The sequence below is a fragment of the Phacochoerus africanus genome, chromosome 10 (genome assembly GCF_016906955.1).
Source record: "Phacochoerus africanus isolate WHEZ1 chromosome 10, ROS_Pafr_v1, whole genome shotgun sequence".
In the NCBI taxonomy this organism is placed as follows: Eukaryota; Metazoa; Chordata; class Mammalia; order Artiodactyla; family Suidae; genus Phacochoerus; species Phacochoerus africanus.
Window position 1 is genome coordinate 76,408,604 of NC_062553.1, and position 19,958 is coordinate 76,428,561.

The 19,958-nt window shown below is 41.9% G+C and overlaps 1 protein-coding gene across 1 annotated transcript in view; it reads left to right on the plus strand.

Moving 5' to 3' along the window:
• The first annotated feature begins 6,365 nt into the window (after positions 1 to 6,365).
• FBXW7 (F-box and WD repeat domain containing 7) overlaps positions 6,366 to 19,958 on the plus strand; it is a 214,470-nt gene continuing 200,877 nt past the window's right edge. Inside the window, 1 exon segment of the mRNA XM_047799306.1 lies at positions 6,366 to 6,958. The gene's annotated coding sequence lies outside the window, so the exon portion shown is untranslated.

The following is a 19,958-nucleotide window of genomic DNA, read 5'->3' on the forward strand; positions in this document are numbered from 1 at the left end:
TGAGGCCCGTCTGCGACCCACACCATAGCTCACAGTAGCACTGGATCCTTAACCCATTGAGCAAGGCCAGGGATCGAACCTGCGTCCTCATGCATGCTAGTCAGATTGGTTTCCGCTGAGCCACGACAGGAACTCCAGATCGAATAGTTTTAGGTGGCACTGGCTGGGGTCAGGAATCAAGCCTGGGATATACTGGTCCTAACCCTGCGAGCTCTATGAAGCCAGGGACACCACTATGTTCATCATTACAGGTCCAGGCGAGTGCTAGGAAAAGGTGAGTGATAAGTAAATTTCTGTTCATCGAATGGTGAAGTAAATGTGAAAATTCTATGTTTATGGTAGATATTGTAACTCTTATGTGTCCTATACATCACTTTTTGGAAGACAAAAAAAAAAAATACAAATAACATTTGCATATCTAGTACCTTTGGGAATTCCCTGTTAATTCAATAACTCAACTCTGAAGTTTAAGCCAAAACATTTAGAAACTTTTGTTTTTCAGAGCTAAGTTTTATCCAAGCCTACCTTAATATTTTTATGAAGTTATATTTTTCTTAAGGCTGTTTTCACTCAATATTTTATTTTAAAAAAATAGCTATATTTTAATTAGAGAAAAATACTTATTAATGACTATTAATGATGAAACTAAAGATTCTTCTGAAATTTTAAAGCTAAATTATCACATATTACAAGTGATTCAAAGTTATTTTATTAATTTTCCAATAAAACTAGGAGCCATCTAGTTTTTAAAATCAATATTTTGCAAACCCAGATATAATCAAGGCCACACAGGGACAAGCTCATTAAACAATTGACAAGTTTTCTAGATTTGTTTTTTGTATTTAAAAATGTCATTTTTGATATTCTCCAATATTTTTACAGCATTCTGAAATTATTAGGGAGGTGATCACCAAATCCAAGGGCCTTTCCTACATCATATGACAGTACCAACCACTGCTTTCCTTTGCGTAACTTTTTTTTTTTTCCCCCAGATATTGAGAAAGTATGGTAATTCTCTGAAGAGGCAATGGGGCCTGGTGACAGATTGGCTGTAAGGGATGCAGGGGAGAGTAGGGAAACCTTATTTTTTAACAGCAAGTTTTCATGTAACGCCTTTTTAGCACTAGTATTTATATTAATCTTTAAAATTTTTATTCTTTTATTTTTATTTATATCAATCTTAATCTGATCCTAAAGCTATTAGGCTTAAAATAAAGTAACCCTACCCAATGGCAGAATATGAGGTCTGCCATGTACAACTGAACAACACTTTATAGAGCAGGGGAATTAGTTTACCTCACTTCTCCAGAAGACTGAGGGTCAGTGTGCTATGAAGCAAGCGTGCTCTATTTGAAGACTTGGGGCCGAGTCCAGGTTTCCTTTTCACTTGCTCTTCTGACCCTGGGTAAGTCATTTAATTTCTCTGGGTCTCATCTTCCTCCAGTCTTAAAATATCACTGACTCTAAACAAAAAACTGACAGATAAGAAAATGATAAAAACAGTCAAATAGAATATGTCTGGAAAACTTGCCAGGTAGAAACATGGATGGTACGTATTTGATATTAATGAGTGGTGTTGAAAAACAAACAAAATAGGAGTTCCTGTTGTGGCTCAGCGGGTTAAGAACCCAACTAGTATCTATGAGGATGTGGGTTTGATCCCTGGCCTTGCTCAGTGGGTTAAGGATCCGCTGTTGCAGAGAGCTGTGGTGTAGGTCGTAGACTTGGCTTGGATCCTGTGTTGCCGTGGCTGGGGTGTAGGCCGGTGGCTTCAGCTCTGATTCAACCCCTAGCCTGGGAACTTACATATGCCATAGGTGTGGCTCTAAAACAAAAAAACCCAAAAATGATGTATTTTAACAGGAACTTGAGGAGGAAAGAAAAGGCCACTGTGAGTTTTAAAAAATGAATGTACCTTGGAAATAAAGTGCAAAGTGCTGATAAAACAATTTGTTACACAATTGTCTATAAAATATAAAGCCATGAACAATCGTTTAGTTACACAGATTCAAGAGAATTAATACAGACTCCACATGCTTGAGGGAAACTAAGTCATAACAAATCCCAAACCAACTCAAGGGAGCCTATTAACAATGTACTAGCTGAAAGCACAGCATTATTTTAGAATGTGTAAAAATACGGTCTTATAGTCCTACTTTTAAGAAGTCTATCCTCAAACTTCATAAGAGATAACTAGGTAAACCATAATTATGCTTATTTTGGAAAGAATCTGTCCCAAGTATAATTCATTTGCTAGCATCATCTTACCTGAAATACATTATTCAAGTGTGGACTATAAAAGGATATTGGAAAATAGGGCATCTCAGAGATGAGGCAGGAAAACAATAACACACTTCACAAGAGGAGAAATCCAAATGGCTGGGTGACATATGAAAAAGTCTTAACAGCACCAGTAATCAGGAAAACCACAATGACAACATCCTACTACACACCCACCAAGGCTGGCAAAGCTGAAAATACTGTGCCAAATGTGGTCGAGGGTGTGGAGCAATGAGGCTCATACATGGTTGAGTGTGAGTGTTAACACTTTAGAAAACAGCCTGGCATTATTCATGCCAATTGATAATACACATAACCATTTCCTGGGTATATATCACACAGAAACTCATAGAGATGTGATGGAATACATATAGGAAGAATATTTACAGCAGCATTTGTAACAGTTCCAAACTGGAAACAACTCAGACAAAAATCAACAACACAATGGCCAAATAAATTACAACATATTGCTACAATGGAACACTGTCATATGCAGCAAATAAAATGAACAAATTAGAGTTATAGGAACAACCTGATCAACATATGGATTAAAAATGATGTTGAGCAAAAGCAGTACGCACAACAGGCTACATATGTTGTTCCAGAAGAAAGGGCAAAAATCAAACAATATATTGTTTAGGGATGCGTGTTTGTGGTCAAACAATACAGAAAAGCAAGGAAATGGTGGTCACAAAAGTTAGAATAATGGTGCCCTGTAGAAGGGAGGCACTGAATTGTTTAGGAAGGTCACTGGGGGACTTTTGGGTGCTGGCAATGTCCCATTTCTTGACCTGGTTGGTCACATGGAGGTTTCTTTTATAACTACTCATTATACTGAATAACTGCTTTATGCATTTGAATGTATATTTCACAATAAAAATGCTAAAAGTAATTGAGTACTGTAGATAGAATTTCTAGAAAGGAGTTTTGCTAGAAACTTTAGCTTATAAAATCTTTTTTTTTTTGCCTTTTCTTTGGACTGCTCCCGTGGCATATGGAGATTCCCAGGCTAGTGGTCCAATTGGAGCAGCAGCCAACGGCCTACGCCAGAGCCAAGCAACGCAGGATCCGAGCCGAGTCTGCAACCTACACCACAGCTCACGGCAACGCCGGATCGTTAACCCACTGAGCAAGGGCAGGGACCGAACCCGCAACCTCATGGTTCCTAGTCGGATTTGTTAACTACTGCGCCACGACAGGAACTCCTTATAAAATCTTTGACCATAAAAACTACTGAGGTGGGATAATAAAACTGATGAAATGGCTTAAGCGCTCACCTTCAAGGGTATGAGAAAAGAACCCTGCACAAATACTCCTTTATTTTCACATAGGAAGCAGATCTTTATCATAAACAAACTGATGAACCAGGGAAAGAACTCTGTTACCTAAAACTTGAGATTTTTTTTGAATTTCACATGAACTAGCTGTTTTCTCCTCTGGATTAATAAGAAATAAAAGAACTAAAGAGATGCAGACCACATTGGAAATGTCTGCACGTCCTTCTCTGAGGTCACCAGTTCCAGCTGTTTCCTCCAGTTACCATACTGGGTGGTGACAGGGGTGGATTTTGCCTAGTAAGCTAGTGCAGCTCTAGCTTCATCAGGAGGTGGCTAAGGGCTCTCCCCAGTGCCATTCTGCCTCTCAGCATCAGGGTTCTAGGTGGAGCCAACGACAATGAAAACGGGGCAGGCTGCTGAAAAGTCCCACCAGCTCACACACTTTTCTGGAGGCTGGATTGCAGAGGTCTGATGTTTGCACTCTTTTTACCCAAATCCTTCCAAACTTAAAATCTGAGGGGCTCAGTTTTACAAAATTCTCTCAATCTATTTTACTCCTTCATGTCCATTAAAGTATTAGGAAGAGAAGCAAACCTCTGAAAGATTTACTTTGTAGTCATGGGGGAGGAGGGGAGCGCGGGGGAGGCATCACTTACTGGTCTAATTTCCCGTGAGTCTTATTTGTAAGGAGGACATGGCAGGGACTGGTCTTGAAAAGAGTCAAATTCAGGGTGGCCTAAGTGGGATAGTTAACTTGACCCTGAGAGCTTTGGATGAAGGGTAGCTGGGCAGTTGCTATTTTGTGTGAGCCTCTTCTTGCGTCCACAACATCCATCCCCCACCCCTATCACTTTTTAAACAGCACTTTAATAAAATATGAGCCCTTGGAATCGCCCTATTAAAAGTTTCCCTGGCCTACTACTTGAATATGCTGGTGGCAATAGTGGCAGAAACCCTGAGCTCCCCAGGTCTGTCTCTTGCTCCTCAGCCCTTGAGGTGGAAAGACTTTTAATACCCACCACTGCCGCTTCCAGAGGAGGTACGGTGTCCAGGGTCCAGAGACAGTACTGTGGAATCTGCTTCCTTTCATCCTTACTGCTTTTATCTCATTCTCACACTATGCACAGGCCAGGTTCAAGACAGATTTCTGAGGATCTGGTCCTTTTATTTTAAAATTTCTTTGCCTAGAGAACTACGTTCAACCTGATGAGTTTTTACGTGAATTTACTTTCCAGGATAACATTTCTAGGAAAAGCTGCATAAAGAGTAATCATGTTTATCTGACACACAGGCCAACGTTTCTTGACGACGGTAATGGACAGTGATTAATAGCCAACACCAGCTCTCCCAAGCACCAAGCCACAAGCAAGACTGAGTCCTAAAAGGGAGTCGCTACTAAATTCGCCCTCTTGAAAAAGTAAAAAAACCCTTCCACAGTTCCGAGAGGATGGCTCCTCTCCCTCGTCCCGGCAATTCGCCTCCCGTTTCGCTAGACTCAGACTGTGACTCCTCACTCAAGCCGCACCCCCACTTCCTCCGGAGGCGGGGGGACTGAGGGAAGAGGGACGCCTGACAACGCTCATCTTGACAACGCTAAGCAGTCGGCAAGGCGCTTGCACTTCCGTCGGACTCCTCTGCACTCCACGAGTGAGGCATTCTTTCATTCATCAAACATTTGCTCGGCCCGACCACGCGTTATCTGGCGCTGAGTCTCGCCCCACACCGCGGAAAGGGTGGGGCGCTCGTTCCCTCCAGCAGGTGCAGCGGGCAGAGCTGTAAGATAACTTCTCGCTCAGCTGGGCTCTCCGAAGGCCCGCCTGGGGGTCAAATGCCTCACCTTCGGGTGGTGCGCGCCCGACCGCAGCCGGGCGGCCCAGGCCTCCTCCTTGCTCTCCAAGGAGCAGTCACCACCTGCTCGGAAGGAAACCGCTACAGAGAACACTCTCTCCGCCGCCCTCGGGTCAGGGTAGGATCCGGCGGCAGCTTAGGCTCCACTCGGCTCCTCCCCTTCCTCTTCTCAGTTCTGACGCGGCTGTAGAGGCGGCGGCAGCAACAGTGGCGAGTCCCGCGGCCCGAGGTGCACCCACCCGCTCAAGGAGCCCGACTTCCTCTTCCCTTGGAGCGTCATCAGCGCGCGTCCGTGGCGCCCGGGGCGGGGTTGTTGGAAAGGAGGAAAGAGGCCCGCGGAGGACAGCTGCGAGCGGAAAGCGAAGGGGAGGGGGGAGGGAGCGGTTGCTAGGTGACTTACGTCATTGCTCCGCGCCGCTCTCCTCCCGCCCCTCTCTCTGGAGTGAGGCGAGAGCCCCGCACTGAGCGAGCGAGACAGCGAGCTGAGCCCCGGGCGCTACAGCCGCCGCCGCCGTGATCGTGAGCGCGAGAGAGCCTCCGAGGGACCCGGCCTCCGTGCCCTGGCCACCGCCGAGACCTCCGCCCTAGCCGGGGCCATCGGGAACCGCCGCCACCCCTCTTCTCCCCCCCTCACCTTTCCGGCCGGCAGCAGCGGCTGCACACGCCGGAGCCCGAGCCCAAGCCGGAGCCGGTGGCTGGGGGGCAGGGAGGCGACTGCCTCTGGCCGGGACTAGCCAGCTGCTCCGTGGTGAGAGGACGCTGAGGAGGGGCCGGAGCTTCTGTCTCGTCCTGGGGCGCGGGGCGAGGACCCCCAAGGTGGAGGGAGGGGGTCCCAGCCGCAGCGACACATGCGGGAGCCGGGAGCGGGGGCGGCGCCGAGCGGAGCCGGCCGGGTCCCCCACCTCGCCGCCGCGTCGGCCACCCGCCCGGGGCCGTAGCATCCCGCCTCGGAGTGTATGAGCCGGGCCCCCCAGCTCGGCAGCCACCCCCCGGCCGGGGGGGCGGGGACCCCGATGTGAAGCGGCGGCCGGGGCGGCGGGGACAGCAGGACCGGCGCCGCCGTCCTTCCCTTCCCTCCCCCCTCCCCTCCGCCCCCTCGGGGGGCTTCTCCCTCGGCCCGTCGCCGGCCCCCCGGCTCCTCGGCAGGACTCCAGGAGGAGTTCTTAGAGCCCCCTCCCCAGCCCCAGCCCCGAGGGCGGCGGGGCCGGGGGGGACCCGGGGGGCCGGCCGCAGTCTCCGCCCAGAGCAAACTTTTTAAAAACCAAATCGGGAGCCTCCCGAACGTGACTGTCCGGGGAGAAGTGGCCCAGGACGGGCAGAAGACCCAGCCTGAAGAGACGCAGGAAGAGGAAAAAACAGAGGTAAACGGGGCCACCGCTGCCGCCGCCTCTGCCCCGGTGGCGCGGAAGAGAGACCCGGGTGGCTGCCCGGCTTCGCGATCCCAGCCCCGCTTCTTACTCTGTAAGGCGCCGGAGCCTGCCCAACTGCCCTATCGGTCCCGAGGAGGAAGGGAACCAGCTCACTTGGTCAGCGCCCCGGCTCATCTCTAAAGTGTGAGTGGCCCGGGAAAGGGAAAGGGCGGCGGGGACGGGGGAGGGGGTAGAAAGGGGGAGGATGCTGGTGCGTCCTTCGGAGAGTTGCAGATACTTTCTGGGAGCGTTGGGGGTGCACACAGGAGAGGGTATCTTAGTCCTCCCCGCGGGGAGAAGGCATCAGGCAGCCCTGACTTTGTAACCTTTTAGCTCTCTGTACCAGACATACGCAAGCTTTCAGGTTTCTCTTTGAGGAGTTCTTTCTCCAGAGTGGACGCTTGCACTTTTCAGGCCAGTAATTAGCAAAGGGAAATTGAGGAAGCCGGAGCCTACGTGTGCACAAAGGACATCTCTGTAACCTTACCTTTTCCTGGCACACCGGGTGGGAACGGGCGCTGTAGTTTTTGTGTCCGGGCAACTCTTACTTGGTTTCCCACGTGGGAACCTCCGTGAACCCCTGAAAGTAAAATTCCTTTCTTTTTGGGCAGCCCCCTTTGAGAGGCTGGGTTTCAGTGCCTATCAGTACAGGAGTTTTTCAGGTTCTCATTTCCTGGGTGCAGCCCTTGGGTATCGAAGGACACCGTAAGGGATTTCAATTATGGAGGAAATTCTCAGTTTTTAGGAATCACAGTTCATTTGGGGGAGAGCATTGAGTACTTTAACCAGTTTGTAAAAGTTATTACATTTTTTTTGCAAATGCCTTTTTTTTTCTCTTATGAGTAGCATATGTTCTAATTGCTAACACTTTTTTAATTTGGTGAAATGACCTAAAGCTTTGCTTATTTGGGTTATCTCATGGTTCTCTACCTAATGAAGAGAAACTTCTGATGTGTAATTCTTTGAAGAATGATTTTCCCTCCTTTATTTTAACAGTGAAGTCTGTAAAATCTTTGATTTGTATTTTAGTTATTTTCTCAAGGTGCCAAATGAAGGGACAGGAAAGTAATTTACCATTTCATATATTTGTACAGACCTTAAGGGTTAAGCATAGGGTGGATTTTATATAACAGAACTAGACAGTACTCTACTGAGAACTGCGTGAGCTCACGTTCTCTGAAGCCACTGCTGAGAGAAGCTCTGTGGGAATGAATGTAAGCCTGGGGTTATCTAGGCTAACTTTCACATTCAGGATCTTGAGTAAACTTATTTAAAACATTCTCTAATACTTTTCATTTGGTACTTTTTCTCTTTTCAACTAATGAATTCTGCAAGTTTATTAGCCCCAGAATTATGTAACAGTTCATTTATTTAACCCAGACCTGTCTCTTGAAAGTTCCAAGACATATCCTGAGTTTAAGTTTTGACAAATGCTAGAGCAAACCAGAGTTCATCGTCTCCTGGTTTTGTAGATTTTGATTGTTCCTCTCTACCAGCATCTTTCCTGACTCTTTTTGTCTGTCTTAGAATCATTTCTTCCATCCCTTTGATTCCCTCTGGAACTTCTTCAGCTGTTTTGTTGTTCTTTATTTGCCTTGTTCTTGTTCTGCTTTTGTTAGGAACCCTAAATTCTATCTATTTTAAGTAGACTCTGACATTAGACTATTGAGTTGTGGGTGTAATGTTAGACAAGGAATCAAAAACAAATGTCTCTGGACCTGTTCTTGTGTGACCTTGAGGAAGTCATGTATTCCATGCTTCACAAAAGCAGGAGGAAGAGAAATCTAGTCTCGAATAGGCTGTGTTTTGGGGGGAGGAAGGAAAGACAAGCCAGCAAGTTAATTTGAGTGTAGATTATACTCCATCAAAGTTATTAACTTTAAGACTTTTATTGCTTTGGCTATAGATTGGTTAAAAATCAAGGTAATGTTTTATTGCCTATTTGGGTAGCAAACAACTAAGTATTCCGGGGGTCCCTGCCTTTGAGATGCTTCTGCTCGCGGGTGGCAGAGGCCGTGAAACCCAAATTGCACAGAATTGTAGACCTCCTTTTTCACTCTTCCATCTATACAGCTCTTCAATGACCATGGTATAAAAATGCCAGTTCCCTAAAACAACAAAATCCTAATCCAAGTTACAATGCCTCCTTTTAGGGGAATAGACCACTTTTTATCTGTGACCACTATATGTCAGATACTATTTGGCACCTTATGGATGTAAATGTGTTCATACATTTTTTTCTTTGATGTTGGACTTTATAGAACTTACTGGAGTGTCAGGGGAAGGTGTATTTTAGGAAGAAAAGAGCAGGTAGAAATAAGGTGTCTAAGACTTTTGGAATTGGAGGCTGTGAGGGACAAGGTAATTAGAAAGTTAGCTTAATGGAAGTACAAAGGGAGGTTGTTGTTTAGGGTCAGTTTGTGTTTGTGTGGATACATGTTTACAGTGCAGACAATCAACTGAGAACAATGTTCCTGAGAGGATAGTTTCAGACCATTGAGGAGAAATCGTATTTTAGGCCAAGAGGCATTATAACTTGGATTAGGATTTTTTTTTTCTAGGGAGCTAGCATTTTTATACCATGGTCATTGGAGACCTGTGCAGATGGAGGCGTGAAAAAGGTGCTTCCAATATATGAGTATGGCACCAGTGGTTTCATATAAAAAGTAATAAGAAATGGGGCAGTGGACTTTGTTTTGGTCATTCAATTTTAGGGTTAATGTTGGATACAGATGCAATCTCAAGACTATAAAATAATGAGTGATATGCGGAAAATGCAGAATTGGGAGTCTATCAAAGTGTTAAGATTTCTGAATAGTGCTGATGCAGAGTAAAGAACGGAAAAATGATTATTTTTACTTGGCGGGAGGAGAATCTGTTAAAGTTAGCAAAGATAGAGTAAGAACGGAGAATGGATGAGACACTCCTTAACATCAGTGTTTGAAAAGTGAGTAGGAGTTGAAGTTGAAAAGAAAGAATGGCCTTTAAATATGGCTTGCGGTTCAGTTTTAGGGCATATGATTATTTTTTCAAGTTAACAAGCTTCTGGTAGGGTGTATAGGTCCCTTGAGATTAAGTTCAGAACAAATATCTATGGGATTTCATTGTTAAGGTACTTAGACATAAAAGGACCAGATCTGTTTCACCAAATTCATGTTTTTAGTTTGCCCTTCATTACTGTCCTAAGTTTGGTCTTTAACTTGATAAAGTGGGGCTGAGAATAGCTGGTCAAAAAGGCTGTTTCGCTTGTTCATGGTTGGTGTGTGTCTTTGTGTCCATACAATGGAGGGGATATCTCTATGTTGGCACAGCAGTTCTGAAAATCCCTTTAAAAAAATCTTTTTTTAGGAGTTCCCATTGTGGCTCAGCAATTTAAGAACCCGACTAGTATCCATGAAGACGCAGGTTCCATCCCTGGCCTCGTTCAGTGGGTTAAGGATCCGGTGATGCTGTGAGCTGCAGCGTAGATCGCAGACTCGGCTCATATCTGGTGTGGCTGTGGCAGCCTGGATCTGGTGTGGCTGTGGCATAGACTGGCAGTTGCAGCTCTGATTCAGTTCCTAGCCTGGGAAGTTCCATATGTTCCAAGTGTGGCAGTAAAAAGAGAAAAAGGAAAAATAAATCTTTTTATTAAAAAACAAAAACTAACTTGGCACTTACACTAGGAGACTGATTTTTTTAGAATTTTATATATATATATATATATATATATATATATATATATATTTTGGTGAAACCTGCATTTACTGTTGACTCTAATAAGCTAAGGATTGTGAGTAGTGAGTATATGTGTATCTCCACACTTTTTTGTGTTCCTTAGTTTGAGTTCACCACCTTCCTCACAGCTTCCCCAGCCTCTTCTTAAGAGTGATAATTCAAATGATAGACCCTTCTGGGGAAGAGCTTTTTAGACAGGGAGCTAGAGCTAAGGTGATTCTAGGATCTGGAATACATGCTGTGTGGGTGCCCTCTCTCCTCACCCTCTATTTTCCACAACATTTTTTATGCAGGTGAATCAGATTTTGATGAATTTTAGAGGGCAGCCTTTGTGGATGAACACAGATGATGGTAAAGGTAGGACTCTGGTATTAGGGAGTGGTAACTTCATGCGCTTTGCCTTGGCACCTTTGGAGTTGATATGGGGCGATTACAGAGCCTTGAGGGTGTGCATTTGTTTGTGTGTTTAACAGTGAATGACCCCAAAGCCCACACCTAGGCTAGCAGCAGTTCAGTTTTTTTCCCCCCTAGCATGAACTCAGTAATTCATTTTACTTGTACTTGGAGATGGTTCTTGAAGAAGTCTTGTGTTGCCTCCCACATCTCATTGTGTAGAAGAGAGGTTGGCAAACTTTTTGATGTGTGAAGGGCCAGTTAGTAAAAATTTTAGATTTTGTGGACCATAGTATGGTTTCTGTCTCAGCTATTCAGTTCTGCCCTTGTAGTGTGAACACAAATAGTATGTAAATGAATGGATGTGACTGTGTTCTAATAATTATAAACCTTATACGTAAAAAAACAAGAGTTGGGTTGGATTTGGCTCGAAATGTATGGACGCTTGGTGTAGACAACTGCTATGTCCACCATCGTGCAGTATGAACTCCCTTCCACTACAAACCTGGAGTCACTATTTTAAATGGTCTCTGTTTTTTAATTGAGTTGTGTTCCTTGGGGGGTGTCTTAAAATGATTCTGCATGAAGCATAGAGTCTACTGTTCGGATCCTTTTGCCTCTGTAATGATGAAAAACTGTGGACTGTAAGCTGGGGCAGTGCCACTTAGAAAGGGATGCAGCTGAAATGAAAAGTAGGGACTTCTTGCATTTCTTATTCAAAGATACCATACCATATAAGACACCATATTGTGATATACTGACTCTGTATCATTGACAAAAGTACCTTTGAAAAATCTTGTGGGTATAATTTTGAAAGGTTCTGAAAATAAGTTGTAAAGCATTTAATTTAGATGTAAAATTTGTTTTTTGCTTGTTTGAATCAGGTAAAAATATCAAACTATAGGAACATTAAGATTTGATACTTTTGATTCTTGATCTCTTCCAATGACCAATTCAGGGTGTAGAATTATTGGCTTCACAATTTTTGTTTTGTTAATTTCAAGTGTTCTATCTTAACAGATTACTTACATCATTTAGATGTGTACTTTAAAAAGCTTTGCTATGTTCTTGCGGGTAAATGTAGCATAGGTTTATTTCTTAGGTGAATCCATCTCAGATGTGTTGTTTAGAAGGGATAATTCGCTTTGTGCGATTTTACGTCACAGCTAACATCAAAACATTTCTTTCATATGTCAGCAAATACCGTTCACTGGATGATGGTATATTTTTGTCCTGGTTTCATACATCTTATTTATCTCAGGATTCCTCTGTTGATGGCAGGAGAAGAGGTTACTCTTGTAGTCTTGACCATTTTTAGTTAGTTTCCAATAGTATTTCTATGCATGTAATTGATACTTCAGTTCCTTTTCCCTTCAAAAGGAGGCTGGCAATTTTATAAAACCTGACAGTTTTCATATACCTTTTAGAAAGAAGGTCCCTGTGAAGTTGCTTTCCTGTTCATTAGCAGAGGATTCTTTCCTTGCTTTTTTTTTTTAAAAAAGTCTTCCTTTTATTTTTTGCCTTTCAGTCATTTCTTATTCTCAAGCCTAAGGATGGGTGATGATTTAAAAGACACAAAGTATTCACTCATATCTGCAACTATTCCAAATAGAAATATTCTGTATTGGTGACACTTTCGGTGGACTAGGGAAAAGAGTGATGTATTAGGTTTTTTTAGGGTGGTGGGTGGGATGTAGCTGAGTTGTCATTACAAACAGATGAGCACAGTTGTTTTCCAGTAATGAACTCTTGCTCTTAAACCTTTCTACTTTGAAACTTTTTCCCACTCAGTATAAAACCCATCTGTCATATGGCTTAATGTGGTTTCAGATTTTCACTGCTTTCTGGTGATACCTCATTAATACCATTTCATGATCTCCTTCACAGTGTGTTCAGAGGGTATTTTCTACATCTCCACTCTATTTCCTGAATACTGTGGAATATATATTTTCTAATAATTATACTTTTATGCACAAGTTTATTTAAAATTTCCTTCTCTCTACCTTTAGAATTGGGATACATTTGAGGGAGCATCTGTACTTGAATGACACATTAACTAAAACAGTTTTTCTCAAGTGTACCCTTAAAAAGTTTTGAGTAACAGTTGATTTCTCTGAAACTGTAAAGCTAATGCAAGGAAATATAAAAGCCAAGTTCCCCTTGTGGCTCAGTGGTAAAGAACCCGACTAGTATCCATCAGGATGTGGGTTCAATCCCTGGCCCTGCTCAGTGGGTTAAGGATCTGGCGTTGTCATGAGCTGTGGTGTAGATCACAGATGCGGCTCGGATATGGAATTGCTGTGTTTGTTATGTAGGCCAGCAGCTGCAGCTCTGCTTGACTCCTAGGTGAGGAACTTTCAGATACTTCGGGGCAGCCCATTAAAAAAAAAAAAAAAAAAAGACAATAAGAACATCCCCATCCTTGCATTGCATTATCCTGCAGTGCAGGTAGTTGAAAAATAATAAACAAAAATGTGCAGGAGACCTTATTGCTTGAGTGTCTTATCTTTTGCTCTTTCCCCATCACCTAAGGGATAACTAGTAGGTCAGTTAGATATGGTGCAGTTTCTGCTCTTTTCTGTGTCACCTCTGCCCCTTTTTTCCAGCTGAGGGTTAGCTACTGGGCATCTAGGTGGCTTTAGGCATGTGCTGTGTACTTGTCAGTGTATACGTGTATTGTGCTAGATGCTCCTTTCTGTGTGACTACTGTGGAATTTAGGAAATAATAAAAGATATGGTGCAATATATTGGTAATGCCACTTAGCCTTTCTTTTGAGTTAGGTCACTGTAGGTTGAGATACTGAACCTGTCAGTATATGTTAGGCCAAATGTGAAGTGTCAAAACAAATTTCTAGTGTGATTTTGAAAGAAAGTATATATCTTATGAGACTTTTAGGATGGTATGCTTTTTTAGGGTAGTGAAAGGGGTAGTGAAATAGGCCTTTGCATGACATCCCTCTAGGTCTGAGAAGGATTTGCCTCACTGATAACAGTGAGTAACTTAAAACCACCTAGTGGTTGAAAGTATTATGCATACCTGGAACCAGCAACAGGTCGCTAATTCATTTCTTATTTCCCTCCTAAAATGCATTCATACTATGAGGCAGAAGACTCATTAGTTAGGCAGTACGTTTCTTAACTGTGTGGCCTGGGACCAAGCTACTTATCTTTTTACTTATCTTCTTAGTCACCTTTGGTGGGGTAAACAAGCGTTGTTAGGATTAAATGAGATAGTATTAAACTTAGGCAGAGCTCTTCCAGTGCCTGGCAGATAGTAATGTCATTGTAACCATGTTAAATTTAAAATCTTTTAAACTGTGACATAGAAAGCTAAAGTCAGGCTTTATATTGCCCAGCACTTAAATTCATTACTTGAGTTTGACAAATAATACTGATGTAATTCTGCAGGGTTTTCAAAAGCATGGGAACCAGTGTATGATTCATTAATTAATACTTTATTAAAAAAAACTTAAGTAGAGAATATGGCAGGATTGCTATGTTTATTATTTATAGAAAAAAACTGATTTAAACAAAACTGAGTTTGAATTAATCTCCAAGGACCCCAAGAATGCTTAGATTAGGAAGATCTTTTTTGAATAATTATCTCTGAAAGTGACTGTGGTTGAAATTGTCCATTTAGAAATACCAAGATATAATGGGTTATCAAGTCTTTTAACTGTCTCTTTAAAGCTTGAAAATAAGAAGCTTAAAAAAATCAGGAAGATGTTTACTAAATTTTATTTGTATCATTACATCTCAGATTCAGATTGAAGGAATTTTATTTAGGTCATTTTGTTTAGTTTTCTCCTTTTCCTAAAATGAGGAGAGAGGGAGAGAGAGTTGGATATTCCCTTTTTGTGCTTAATATTTATTAAATACAGGATCAGTTTTCAGAAATAACTTTTCTTTCAAATTTGGCTCTGTTGGCCAATTCAAGAAATAAATGCTTCTTGATCATTTTTTTTTTAATTTGGAAAGTATTTCTATTTTGAGAACAATTTGGCTATGCCTTCACAGTCTGTTTATTTAATAGAACTGTATATTTAAGATAAGTGTATAAAAAAAATCCAAAGGCAGAAAGAAAGGATTGAGATATGTTTCTTAGCACTGTTTATCTTGCCAACTCTTGTTCTCATTCTCTAACTTCTTTTAATGCAGATTTGCTTTAGACCCGGTGTAAATGCAGAAATTAGATTGGCATATGTCAGTGGTTCTCTGGTTAAGTGTATAATTTAAGAAATATTCTAGTTTTTAAACAAATTTAATATTTTGTCTTTGTTGGTAGTGATTGGAGTTAAACTTCTGGAGTTAGGCTTCTTTCCATTTTAGAGATTTTTTCAGAAAGAATTTTGTAATAATGAATAGGTTACTGGCTAGATGGGAAAAGAGCCAGGTCTCTCTAGTGAGTTTAATTTCTTCCTGCTCATTTATTATGTATGTAATAGCCGAAGGTTATATAAGAAAAGCTATAGGTCATCAGCTTTCTTTTGCACGATTGGTGGTCTCTTCATTGACTCTCATGTGTTTGATGATGTAACCTTCGGAATGCTGCTGTAATGAGTGGGGAACCTTCTTCTACCTGAGTGTTACACAGGTGGGAATTTTTTCCTTAGAGAAATGTAAAGATTTTAACTTAGTAGCAGAAAAATTGAATTTTGGAGTTTTTGTAAAGGCCACTTAGCAGCAGTGGAGAGCTGGGGTGTCCAGAGGAGGGAGGGCCACGCAGAGCAGAGGAGGGAAGCAAAGCGGCTGTGCCATTTGGGAGAATGGCTTCTGAAGTTTCGAGGTCCGCCTTAGTCAGAGGTCACACCCTGTTGTTTCTTTGGGTTGTGGACCTGGGGTGTTACCACCTGTTATCTACCACCCTTTGAAATGTTGATTAGATGAGTCTGCCTAGATGTTTGCAATTAGATGATTGACCTTAGTTCCTAGATTTTTAGCATCTGGATTCTTATTTTTTTAAATGAATATGTCAAAGATTTCATTAATGAGGCAACCAAGAAGGTAGTACAAACTCCTGCACAGAATCAAAAGAGCCTCTTACACAGGCAGTCAAAGATGTTGAAGTAAATGTACGACAGGTGCAAAACTGGTCAGTATCCATAGGATGCTGATGTTTTGGATCACGATCACTAACGATCTCTTCCCCCCACTGGAAACATCTGGATTCTTAACCACTGAAATTTTAATCTGTATAGGTAATCTGTATAGGATATCTGGTGTATCCTGGGGTAGGAAAATTTCCACAGTACCTGCTAGGAGAAGGGGCGGACATATCTTTTTTGACTCCTTTGGAGTTTCTTTTTCTTTTGTTGTTGTCTTTCCCCACTGGCCATGTTTCCCTAGCTTTACCTAAGAAGGATACTTGTATGTGTTTGACATAGTAACTAAGAAGCAAGCCTTGGAGTTGATGGGCCTGGGTTCCAGCTGTGCTGCTTTGTGACCTCGCGCAGGTTATTTATTCTTTGGGTGAACCTGTAAAACTGGGATGATAATAACAGTACCTACCTCTCTCATAGGGGAATTAAGAGGATTGAGATAGTGGGTAAGTGTCTGGCTCAGAATTAGTGCTCAATAAATGTTAGTTGTTGCAATAATAATAAATATTACAATATTATTGTTATTTCTGTGTGGTTGCTTTTTTTTATTTTTTGAATGCTGAAGGCTTTTGTGACCTTTGTTTCTGAATATGTCACTGTTTTGAATACTGCCTTTCAGATATTTACTGACTGTCACTGTTTTGAATACTGCTTTCAGATATTTACTGAATTTACTGTGCCAGGCATTGATCTCATGAGTGACCAGACCATAAAAATCTCTGCCCTCTTGAAACTTACATTCTGGTTGCAGGAGACAAGATATATAAAGCAAAGTGGATAAGCCATCACTATCTTATGAAATTTGGTGTGTGACTTAATATGTCCAAGCATCCATTAAGCAGCCCTTTCCATCTTCATTTGTAGATCTTTTATGTTTGTTCCTGTTGCTCCTGTGCTTCTGTTTGTGGCAGGAGAACCCCATAAGCACAGACTAGTCTCGTTGTCTCTAGCTACTGGTTAATCTTAGTTTTAAGGCAGACTTATTACTTCTCACCATTTCCCTGGCCTCCTGCTTAAACTGGCTATTACAGATCTTTCCTTTGAGTCTGCATGCTTCTGTTTCACATTGTTTACAGAAGTATTGCTCCTTGCCACAGCTCACGGCAACATTGGATCCTTAATCCACTGAGTGAGACCAGGGATCAAACCCTCGTCCTCATGCATACTAGTTGGGTGTGTTACTGCTGAGCCACAATGGAAACTCCTAAAAAAATGTTATTCGTGTTTTTTCAATTAAATTGTAAGCCTTGTTAGGTCATGCACCATTTTTCTGTTTTGTTTGTTTGTTTTAGGTGTGTTTTGTTTGTTTGTTTTTGGCTATACCCACAGCATGCAGAAGTTCCCAAGCCACAGCAGTGACAACAGCTCATTAACCCACTGAGCCACCAGGAAACTCCCCCCACTTTTCTATTCTGAACCTTAGCTTCCTCACTTGAAAAAAAAAAAAGGTAATACCTATCTCACAGGGATGTCATGAGATTTCAGAGAGATAATGTGTGGAGAAGGTCCTGAAGCAGATTCTTTTTTTTTTTTTTCACTTTACAGTTGCTTTTATATCCCCATGCTACAGACCTGAGTGGGGACCTGATCATTCCCACCCCAGCCTACTGATTCTTCCTGCCCCGGCCCACTCTGCATTCCATTCATAAAGGCTGAGTGTTGATTGGTCTTTGTTTTTGTTTTTGTTTTTTTTCTTTTTCATTTTTTTTTATTATTTAAATGAATTTATCACATCTATAGTTGTATAATGATCATTTTATAAATGTAGTTTTCTTTTCTTTGAATCACTGTAGTTCCTAAAGTAGGTACTGGGCATATGTATAGTCAGTACTTGAAAAATGCTTGTTAATTTATCCTGAATTGAGGTTGGGAGTCTTTTAACTTCCACTTGTGTGGATAATTTTAGTTTTTACTTCTAGATAAGATTCAAGATACCAGGTTTTCAAGTATCAATGAAAAAGGCTGAAGCATGAATAAGAGACAACAGATTGGTGATTGGAGCAAGAACTAAAGCCCCATTGTGTGGGTTTAGCATAGGCTACCACACTTGCCGGTTGTGAGATTTTTGGCAAGTTGTTTAACCTTTGGCCACAGTGTTTTTATTTGTAAGGTGGGGAAAATAATAACTGCCTCACGAGTATTATGTTGTTAGATTAAATGAGATAATAAATGAGAAGCATACAGCATTGCCTGGCACATAGCAGTGGCCCCCGAGAACATCTGGTAGCATCTAAAGGTGTTCATGATGGTCACAGCTGGGGGAAAGGTGTGTGTGAGGGTTCTGCTGGTATCAAGTGGGTATGAACGTTGTACAGCCCTGAAGAATTATCTGGTCCAAAAGGTCAGTGGTGCTCAGGTTGGGAGACCTTGCTCTGTCATTAAGTTGTTCTCATTTGGTTATTTTCTTCATGGTGTAATGTACTATGCCAGTTAGAGTCTATATAAATACTGAGTTTCTTCACTTTTATCTAGAAACTGACTGTATATCCATTCGTATGCAACATGTGTATATATAATGCATATTTTTTTGTGTGCATATGTGCATGTATATACTTTCAGGTATGTCTCTGTACCTTGCTGTTTTCTCTGCCTGGAGTATTCTTTTCCTTTCGTCTATGAAACATTTATCTCTCAAGGCTGTACTTAAATATCCCTTCTAGGAAGCCTGTCTTGGTTAATGTGAAGTTGAGTTAGTTCTTTCTTCAGGTTACCCCACAGTATCTATATGGCTTTTATAGCACTTTTTAAAAAATTAAATTTAATTTTTATTAGGGTATAGTTGATTTATGGTGTTGAGTCAGTTTCTGCTGTACAGCATAGTGACCCAGTCATACATATATGTATGTGTATATATATATATATATACACATTCTTTTTCTCGTATTGTCTTCCATTATGATCTATTCCAAGAGACTGGATATAGTGCCCTGTGTTATACAGTAGGACCTCATTGCTTATCAATTCTAAATGTAATACTTTACATCTACTGACCCCAAACCTCCATCCATCCCACTTCACGCCCCACCTTTGGCCACCACAGGTCTATTTTCTATGTCCGTGAGTCTGTTTCTGTTCTGTAGATAGGTTCATCTGTGCCATATCTTAAATTCCACATATAAAGTGATATCATAGGGTATTTGTCTTTCTGATTTACTTCATTTAGTATGGGAATCTCTAGTTGAATCCATGTTGCTGCAGATGGCATTACTTTGTTCTTTTTTATGGCTGAGTAGTATTCTGCTGTGTATGTGTACCACATCTTCTTAATCCATTCATCAGTCGATGGGCATTTAGGTTGTTTCCATGTCTTGGCTATTGTAAATAGCAGTGAATGTAGGGGTGCGTGTATCTTTTTGGATGAAAATTTTGTCTGGATATATGCCCAGGAGTGGGATTGCTGGATCATATGGTTGTTCTCTATTTAGTTTTCTCCATTCTGTTTTCCACAGTGGTGCTTTTATAGCACTTAACATAGTTATTTGTATTTTTTTATTCTACTGGTCTATCAGTTCTTTGAGGACAAGTGTTTTACTTTATTCATCTTTTCAGTAAATATCTCTTTCTCTGTAGATGCCTAACATTTGCTGCCATATAGTAGGCATATGTTAACAAATGAATGGGAGAAGAAAAACCAAACTGGGAAGATTTTTTTTTCCCTGTCTTTTATTTTTTTTTATTTTTTATTTTTTTGTCTTTTTTGTCTTTTTGTTGCTGTTATTGCTATTTCTTGGGCCGCTCCCATGGCATATGGAGGTTCCCAGGCTAGGGGTCGAATCGGAGCTGTAGCCACTGGCCTACGCCAGAGCCACAGCAACGCGGGATCCGAGCCGCGTCTGCAACCTACACCACAGCTCACGGCAATGCCGGATCGTTAACCCACTGAGCAAGGGCAGGGACCGAACCCGCAACCTCATGGTTCCTAGTCGGATTCGTTA